Consider the following 10,300-nt stretch of genomic DNA (forward strand, 5'->3'; position numbering starts at 1 on the left):
AGACATATACATGCACACACTTTATTCTCTCTGTACTGATTTTATATGTTTGTGCTCTATTTTTGTGGTTTCATTATTATCTGTTCTTGAGAACTGTTCCCACTTCATCACATTCTGGAGGGATGTAAAACCAAGAGACCAACAACTGATGCCTCATTTTGATCTATGGAATTTGGCTTGACATTATGATCCATCAGAGTTGAAGCTATTTTGGAATATCTACCTAGTAAGATGGCTCTCCTTTCATTAAAAACGCCTTGTGAAGGCCCGGTCTTGCAATGTGCTGATCACTCTTGTGAGGTGTTCAAACCCTTCCACTCCCATTGAAGTCAGCAGGATTTGGGACACTCAGTATCTTACAGGAGTGCTCAAGCGCCTTGCTGGAACTTAACTGAAAACAACGGTGGAGGTTGTAAGGAAGGAGAAAGTATTAAAATCACAATGACAGATCAGCAGTTTTAATCTTTGGCCTCAAAATAGTCAGCTACGCTTGATCACCTGAGGGATGGGTTATGCAAAAATCACTCCTTGGAACTCTTCTATACTGGGATGATGATGATGATGATAATGGCTTGATTGATGGCATTTGATGATGGCTTGGCTGCTGTTGTGCTGTGACTGTTACCTATTATACTAATCAGAATCAACTGCCTGTTACCTTGTGCTTCCTCCATCAGTATTGTATCCACCTGTTGCACTCTGGTACCACATTCTTGTAAAGCATCTAGCACAATGGGATCCTTGTCGCTGACTGGAGCCTCTGAGTGCTACAAATAAATAATGACAGTAACTTTATGATGGAGGCTGGGTGAAACTTCATTGAAGCTGTTGGGCTTGAAAGCCATCATTCATTTAGGATAAGTGTAAGAAGGAATTAAGCTCTTTTTTTTTGGAGAAAGAGCTGAAACAATAGAAGCTACTACCCAAACCACAGGCCACAAGCAATGCTGCTCAGAAATTGAGCTATATGCAGAGGGCTTTTGATTGTTATAGTTTGATGGAGGTGTTGTATCTGTCAGCATAAGCAGCCAGAGAACATGCAGACAGAAGCACTCAGCAAGCCAATCAGAAATCTAGAGAAGCCCTGGAAACAAGGCCGTGAGAGAAAGTGAAGGGATGAGAGGTTTTTAGGCAAAGTGTTGGCTAGAAAGAGGCTTGGAACTGTGAACAAAAAAACTGCCTCCTGTAGTTTGGTTTGTACTGTGGTCTCAGAAACAGGACTTTGAATAAACTCTTTGTAAATCCTCAAGGTTGCATCAAAGAAATACCTGACTCTATCATCAGTTTCTCCTCCTAAAGAAACAATGTACAAGAACCTAAATATTAGCTAATCACTCAGGCCAAAAGGGGTAAAAGTCATATTGTAGCAAGTGCATTGAGGCAACATGAAATTGCTCCATTATAGGATCTATCTCCCATCAGCAGAATTTAAGAATTATAAATTAACAACATACTAAGTAACCTACTACTTGAGATTACCAGAAGTGATTAAAAACCACCAGAAAATCATTGTCCTCATCCAGTTCCTCTCAATATCTAGCCAGATATTTTGGGAACTGGATTACTGACAGCTGCAACACACAGCACACATTAGAAATGACTACACATTTACAGGATAACAAGAATATCTAGAGTTAGAATAGGAAATATTTTATAAAAGATAGAAAAAAGAACTTTGGCAGGGATATAAACCCTGAAGTTTTGGGGCATAACCCCCAATACCTAGAGGTTGGCTTATAATGAAGGAATAAGGAATTTTCATAGGAATAAGTTATTTTATACTTGTCTTCTGCAAGGCTTATTCCTCAGAACCATCTGGTATTGGCCACTATCAGAGAATAGCTGCATCATCGATCTGATCCAATATGGCAACTCCTATGTTCTTATGTCCACTGAAAGTAATGATTTTCAGTCCAAGCTAATTCTTTCATTTCCATTCCTTACTCAGATTTATACTATTTCTCTACTGTGGACACAGGTGTGGAGAATGCTATGACTGAAACTGCATGGACACATGCAATGCAACCTATCTGCAAGTCACTTTGTTGTTTGTTTTGTTTTGTCAACAGTCTAGTCTATGCAATTAAGGAGAGGAAATAAAGAGGTTCTTGGTAGTTTGAGTTCATACTGCTGCATTTGCTACTTTAGGTTGTTAGCCCTAGCAGTATTGGTCTGGATGTTTTGCTTCTAGATGGTGCCTGATTGCTGATGTGCCAACTTTGCTTCCAGGCTTCCTACAGATTTTATTGCAAAGGGAGAGAAGAGTTTGACTGGGTTCATTAATGGGGCAAACATCTGGAGCTGCACTTACAAGCCATTCAATCTGCCATAAATAAGTAATGACTCTGACTCAAAACAGTTTAACTAAAACATTTATTTGAATAAAATACCAGGAAATGTTTAAAAGTCATTTAGTAATTGATGGGCTGGGAGTTTTGACAATGTGTGATAATCAGACAAAGATTGATTTGAATTTCAGTGACATTAAAAAATCTAATGCATGATGCTGGCTATGCATTTATTTATTTATTTATTTATTTCGCTGCCACCTTATCACTGAATCAGAGGTCAGTGATGCAAAAAAGGATCTTGTGTCTTATTGCAAGTATCAATAGATTGATCTGTTCTTAACAATAAAAAGGTGATTTTTGTAAGCATGTAACCTTGTTAATAGCTAACCATAGGAAAATTAGTAATATTTGCCTCAAAATAAGATGTGGAAAATGAGGGTTTGATGTGCAATATTTGTTTATAGATATCATATACATTTCAGATTATCTGTTTGATATTAACCTGCATGTTGGCCAGTAATTAAAATCAAAGCAGGCTGTTAAAGAAGAAATCAACAGGAAACAAAACAATGACACAAAACAGAGTCCTATGGAATATCTGTTTATTGGGGAATAACTTCTGTCTGGCTACATCCGATGAAGTGAGCTGTAGCTCACAAAAGCTTATGCTCTAATAAATTTGTTAGTCTCTAAGGTGCCACAAGTACTCCTTTTCTATCTGGGCTAGAATGAGCCATGGCTGAGCCTAGGATCAAAGGGAATCCTAAACTTAAAAAATACTGGACTTGGGAATGAGGAAAGGGAAGATGGGTGCTTGCTGACCCAAGATTAACAGATACACAGAAACAGAGGGAGCATGCCACAAACAGGACAGGTTCTCCTTCCCAACTCAGAGATAGCAATAAGCTGAACTTCCCTGAGTCTTGGATAGAGTGGTTCAATTTACATAAAGAAGTCCGTGTGTAGGCCTTTTATTGTGTTAGCCTATTTTCTTAAATGATTTGTGCCTCTGAAGAATGAATGAATAAATAAATAATGCTTTGCTTCAAAGATGCTGCAAATGCATGGTGTCAGAGATTCCTTAAAGAAACTTTCACATTTGCTAAAACCAAATTGGGCCTGTGTCATTAACACTGTTGGGGATCACAGGGGCTGCAACCCAGAGATCCATTCTGAGAGTGTCTGGACTTTGTGAGATGCAGAAAGCCAGGCCTCAGGGATGCACCCAATGTACACTAAAAGAGGTCCATGGCTCTATGACAAAGGCATCTGTATATTTTGAAAACTTCTATTTCAGACTGATTAACCTCCTTATCACTTGAGGAGGTGTATGATCAACAGCATGGTAGTAATAAAAGATCTGTGGACATGCACTAAACACAGAGGTTATAAAATAGAAAAGAAAAGACACACTAACCAATCTGTTGCCCTCTCCTGAACTATTTCTATAATCTCCCCAGACAGATAGTGTGTGGAGTTAGACACTAGCATGTATCTACCGTGGCAAATTGCCAGTACTACTATGATGGGTCTTGCACTTTCTCTTGTTGGGTGGGGGTTCAGGGCACCGTTTCTTGCCCCTGAACTGGGATATTAACGGCCCCACTAGTGTCCGAGAAGAGGAGAATGGAGACGGAGGGACCCGGACCCACCCTCTACACCAGGTCCCAGCCCAGAGGCTCTAGGGATAGCGGTAAACCACTAGAACTAGCGGTTCCTTCCCCTGGGCTACTTCCCTCTCCTGCCCTTCAGCTTGTGGGGCTTCCTGCCTTCCCTCTGCACAAACCAGGTGTCCCTTTACCTAGGGTCTTGGTCTTCTTAGCCCATTGCAACACTTCTCCAAACTCTCCACGGCTTCCCTCCAAACTGCTCTCTGCTCTAACACCAGTCCATTCTGCTTCAACTCCTCCTCCTGTCTGATTGAAGCCGGGGGGGGGACAGGAAGGTTATCATGTGACTGGCTTCAGGTGCTTTAATTGGCTTCAGGTGCTTTAATTAATTTATAGCAAACTTTCTTCCCTCTAACACTCTTCTGCTGCCCTCTGGCCATGCTGTATCACACTACTGATATGTCAATAGAAGGCCTAATACTTTATTCTCAGGAAATTAAGACTATGTGAGTGCAGATGCCTGTCTACACTCATACTTACACTTCTTCACATTTCTTCAAATCAATAGTATGAAACAGTACCAGTTGGGCTTTGACTGCACGTGTCAGAGGGATTCTTTGAATTGACTTCATTGATGTTTGGATAAGCTCTAATGTGGGTGGGGGTTGGGGAGAATCTAATGCTCAGCCAAGCCTCTCTACCAATTATTCCTAGAAAGAGTAAAGCACATGAGTGATAGAGTAAAGCACATGAGCGATAGAGTAAAACACATGATAGAAAGTGGGCTAGATCATCGGGCTCAAAGGGTAGTGATCAATGGCTCCATGTCTAGTTGGCAGCCGGTATCAAACAGAGTTCCCCAAGTCCTGGGGCCGGTTTTGTTCAATATCTTCATTAATGATCTGGAGGATGGTGTGGACTGCACCCTCAGCAAGTCTGCAGATGACACTAAGTTGGTAGATATGCTGGAGGGTAGGGATAGGATACAGAGGGATCTAGACAAATGGGAGGATTGGGCCAAAAGAAATCTGATGAGGTTCAACAAGGACAAGTACAGAGTCCTGCACTTAGGACGGAAGAATCCCATGCACTGCTACAGACTAGGGACCGAATGGCTAGGCAGCAGTTCCGCAGAAAAGGACCTAAGGGTTATAGTGGATGAGAAGCTGGATATGAGTCAACAGTGTGCCCTTGTGGCCAAGAAAGTGAATGGCATTTTGGGCTGTGTAAGTAGGGACATTGCCAGCAGAATGAGGGATGTAATCAATCCCCTCTATTCGACATTGGTAAGGCCTCATCTGGAGTACTGTGTCTAGTTTTGGGCCCCACATTACAAGAAGGATGTGGAAAAATTGGAAAAAGTGCAGCGGCAACAAAAATGATTAGGGGGCTGGAGCACATGACTTATGAAGAGAGGCTGAGGGAACTGGGATTGTTTAGTCTGCAGAAGAGAAGAATGAGGGGGGATTTGATAGCTGCTTTCTACCTGAGGGGTTTCAAAGAGGATGGATCTAGACTGTTCTTAGTGGTAGCAGATGACAGAACAAGGAGTAATGGTCTCAAGTTGCAGTGGGGGAGGTTTAGGTTGGGTGTTAGGAAAAATGTTTTCACTAGGAGGGTGGTGAAACACTGGAATGGGTTACTTAGGGAGGTGGTGAAATCTCCTTCCTTAGAGATTTTCAAGGTCAGGCTTGACAAAGCCCTGGCTAGGATGATTTAGTTGGGGATTGGTCCTGCTTTGAGCAGGGGGTTGGACTAGATGACCTCCTGAGGTCCCTTCCAACCCTGATATTCTATGATTCTGAGTCTATGAGTCTTTGAAATTTGCTATAATACCAGATGCTGATAGATTTAGGGCAAGATTTTTAAAGGCATTTAGACATGTAAGTCCTGATTTCAATGGGAGTTAAGCACCTATATTCATATATTTCAAGACCATTGTGATCACCTAGTCTGACCTCCTGTGTGGCCACCAAACTACCTCAGAATAACTCCTAGAGCATATTTTTTAGAAAAAAATCCAATCTTCATTTTAAAATCATGAGTGATTGAGCATCCACCATAACCCTTGGTAAACTGTTCCACTCACTGCCAAAATTAACTCTTTATTTCCAGTCTGAATTTGCCTAGCTTCAACTTTCAGCCATTGGATCATGTTATACCTTTCTCTCCTAGATTGAAGAAATCATCATTAAATATTTGTTCCACATGAAAGGTTCTTATAGACTATGATCAAGTCACCCCTTAACCTTCTATTTGTTAAGCTAAATAGATTGAACTCCTTGAGTCTATCATTATCTGGCAGGTGTTCTAATACTTTAATCATTCTCATGGCTCTTCTCTGAACCCTCTCCAATTTATCAACATCCTTCTTAAATTGTGGATATCAGAACTGGACACAGCATTCCAGCAGCGGTTTCAGCAGTGCCAAATACAGAGGTAAAATAACTTCTGTACTCTGATTTCAGATTCCACTGCTTATTCATCCAAGGATCACATTAGCCCTTTTGGTCACAACATCTCACTGGGAGCTCATGTTCATCTGATTATCCAACATGATCACCAAATCTTTTTCTGAGTCTCTGCTTTCCATGATAGAGTCCCTCATCAGTTAATTATTATCTACATTCATTGTTCCTAGATGTATACATCTACATTTAGCTTTTTAAAAATACATATTGTTTGCGTGCACCCAATTTAACAGTGGATTCAGATCACTCTGTATTAATGACTTGTCCTCTCCATTATTTCTTTCTCCCACAACTTTTCTTCCAGCTGCAAATTTTACCATTGCTGATTTTAAGTTTTCTTCCAAGTCATTAACAAAACTGTGAGATAGAATAGTGCTGAGAACCAATCCCTGTGGGACCTCACTAGAAACACACCTGTTCAATGATGATTCCCTAATTACACTTTGAGACCTATTAGTCAGGTACCAGTAAGAACCTGGCCTAAGTTTGTAGTTGATGGAAACTGGGGTATTGTAACTAATGTAAAAATCTTTGTTACAAAGTTAGTATTTAGGACTACAGCAAGAAAATTATTGCACATTAAGGAAATTTTGCTCAGGTAGCTAGACCACAGCAAGCCCAACAATCAAATCCAATCAACTGCTGGTGTTACAAACATTTCAAAGTAAGCCATGGTAAGTCAACAGAAGAAAAAACAAAAACTCTGCACAGGGCTCTAGTATCTGATATCAGGCCTGATTTGCAGGTTGTTGAACACTCACATCTCCCATTTGCTTCCATAGAACAGGGATGCCAAATGTTAAGCATCTAGCATGACAGTCACATATTTGGCAGCTCTGTCATGCATTCCTGAATTTCTGCTGGATTCTTGCACATACAGCTGAGCTGTGGAAATTTTGCAGCCATTTGTCTGAAGTTCCTCCTTCGGGACTCTCGTGTAACCTACCCAGTATACAGCTTAGTGCAGTCTCTCTCTGCTCCCCCTACTGGATCAGAAGGAGCAGTCGGGAGGTGGCAGACGCTGGAGGAAAGGTGTCCCATACCAGCCCCAGACACTCTAGCCCCCATACCTGGCTCAACCAGACTCCCCAGTCACCCCATCAGTCCTCTGCCCCCTTGGGAATCTACTCCCCCAGGCCTCTGCTCTCCAGAAAATCCAGCACTCTCTATCCCCAGGAACTCCCCGTCCTCCAGTGCTCCTTAGCTCCAGCTCCGACATAACTACTAGCCACCCCGTCACGCATAACCCCGTCTTCCCACTACAGCTACAATCCCAGACACACTTGAGCACACGCCCACTGCTGCCAAGTTTTGTGTGGGTTCATGTCCTACCCCAACTTGGAGCAGGATGCCCATAAGCTTACGTGTATGGTTATATAGAAACATGACAGAAGATATCCAATGCTAAGCCTGTTTCATTAAACTATTTTTGATAACTGAGAGAAGCAAGTGATGGTTAAATGATCCATCACCGCAGATTGTCTGGAGACAGAGGGAAACACCTTTCCCAAACATAGGATGAATGGAGCCATCAGAATTCTGAAAAGAGCCTTTTAAACACAAGGGCCCAATCATCACCAATGTTATTACACTTTGATGAGACAGGACTGACCAGACAAGCAGGGAATGGCTTAGTGAGGGTATCAGAACAGTTATCCCAGGTAGAGATAATAAATCCTGAGACAATGGCCTGAAAAACTTGGGGAGAAGCAGGAATAACACTCTCTCTAGATGACAGGGATGACCTAGAGCTGGGAGGACATGGATCCCAGAGGAAATTTATTTTTAAGTGTATAAGTCAGAGGGAACTTTGAGGGGCCTCAAGTAGCAGCAGAGTAAAAAGTTGGGAGCTGATAGGATCTATACACATGATTTCTATACCACTATTTTCAGACTGCACAAAAATGATGTTCAGCATCAGGACAGTGGTACTGCATTTGTGCTTTAGTTTGTTAAGAGGCGTGGATGGTGAGTCGCGTATTAGATCTGATTTTGAGGCAGTTCGTTTCGGAGAAGGTGGAGGATACATAAAAAGAGGAACTTACACTTTCAGCTTTAAGCTGGTGCAATTTCTTCAATGAACAAAAACTATGCTGAAAGAGGTCTCAACTACCGAAAGTGAAAATGCTTTCAAGATGGGAAATAAAGTGAAGTTACATTCTACTCCTGCAACTCCATCAATACCAAACTGCTAAGTTTTTACATAAGATGAATGTATCTGTCTTCTCTTCAAATCGTTTGATATCCAAAGGTTTCTCTCTCAGCTACATGTTATATAACAATTATAAAGTACACTTCACAAGCAGTTTAATAGCTTTATAAACTCGCCTGTGACAAGGCTAATATATGCAGATGTACAAGGTAGATGTCTCAAGACACAAAATCTAACTGTATAAAATGGAAACCTTCAAGCGAAGACAGATATGTCCCCTAAAGCAACTTCCATCAGCCTGAATACTTTAGGTTAGAAGCTATGCCCACGGAGGTAATGTGACATTTTTCCATGAAGTAGGTTGATCAGATCACGCAATGGCATGGGACTCTCTAGAGCATAGCATCCCCACTGCTTAAATATTCTGGAACTGAAACACTCAACATTTTATTACTGAAGTAATGGATTTAGCCTTCTCTGATATGAGCATTTTGAGGAAGTTTGTATTTTTAACTTGCTTCCAAGTAGCATGTGCAGGAAAAGCAATTGGTTTTACTTGCAAAATCTTTTGGTAAAGAAGTGCATACATGCTATTTTTGTTGTAGAATGACAGGATTCTTTTCATGTAGACAAATGTTCCAGCTCTCGGTGGCAAATGAAGATTTTACAAGTGTCTTAGACAACAGAGTACAACATATTTTCATAACCCTATTATATTAAGAATCATATTTCAGAGAAATGTCAGCTTTTGGGAGAAAATAGATCCAACAAAAATATTGCAAAAATAATTTATTAACTGAGCATACAGTCTGGTTTCCAGACAGACTATTTATTTTACTGTCTACTACCAATGTCTCATCTCTGTGTGAGAAAGGGGTTCCTTTTAAATGAACATTCATTGATTTCAGTGTAGCTAAAACAGAGTGACAACACGTTCTTGTCCTTACCTGTGCCCCTTCCAATCAAAAAGGCTATATGTTCTAAATCACTAAAGAGATTAAGATGAGACAAGAAAATTTTGGGAGGAAAACACAAAGGGGAAAATGTTTATAATTTTTTGTTGGTTTGTTTTGATGAACTGAATCATTGCCCTAACATCAGAATTTGTTTTCCCACCCATCTCACTCCTTCTCTGATGTGATTCAGAAAATCAACTTCCTGTCTTTCTTCAGATGAAGAGATATGAAGGTATGACTCATGCTATGGTATATTCTTTTAAAACATAATTATCTGTGCATTTTCCAACATATCCCAATTTACCAGGCAACCCTACATATCCCTCCTATGAGGCACAACATTTGGGAGACATAGCTCAATGATGCCCTTGTTGCACCCTTCATTTGAAAATTCTCAGTGAGCATAAACACCATTTGCAACCGCTACTGCCCAAGCCAGGCCTGATTTTAAATTTGCTAACCCTTAAGAAATCTTAGTTTCCATTAATGTAATCATATTTCTACTATGCAGTTACAGTGTGGCTGAAAATGTGAAAATTCCATTAGGAGATATAATGTAGTACATGAAAGTTTAGCTTTCATAACCAAAGAAACATACATGAAGTCTAGGAGTTACAGTATGTGCAGCGATTTCAGTTGTAGCAAAATAAATAAATAATACTTACAGTGTAAGACTCATTCCTATTCAATTTATCCAAAATATGCAGATTCCATGTACATCAAAGCAGCTAAACATATAACTTAATATACTTTGTTCAGAATTTACAACATCATGTCACACTTCTTCTGCCTTAGGCTTGTAACACCAAATGCTTTGTTG

This window comes from Dermochelys coriacea, chromosome 3 (assembly GCF_009764565.3).
Source record: "Dermochelys coriacea isolate rDerCor1 chromosome 3, rDerCor1.pri.v4, whole genome shotgun sequence".
NCBI classification, from domain to species: Eukaryota; Metazoa; Chordata; order Testudines; family Dermochelyidae; genus Dermochelys; species Dermochelys coriacea.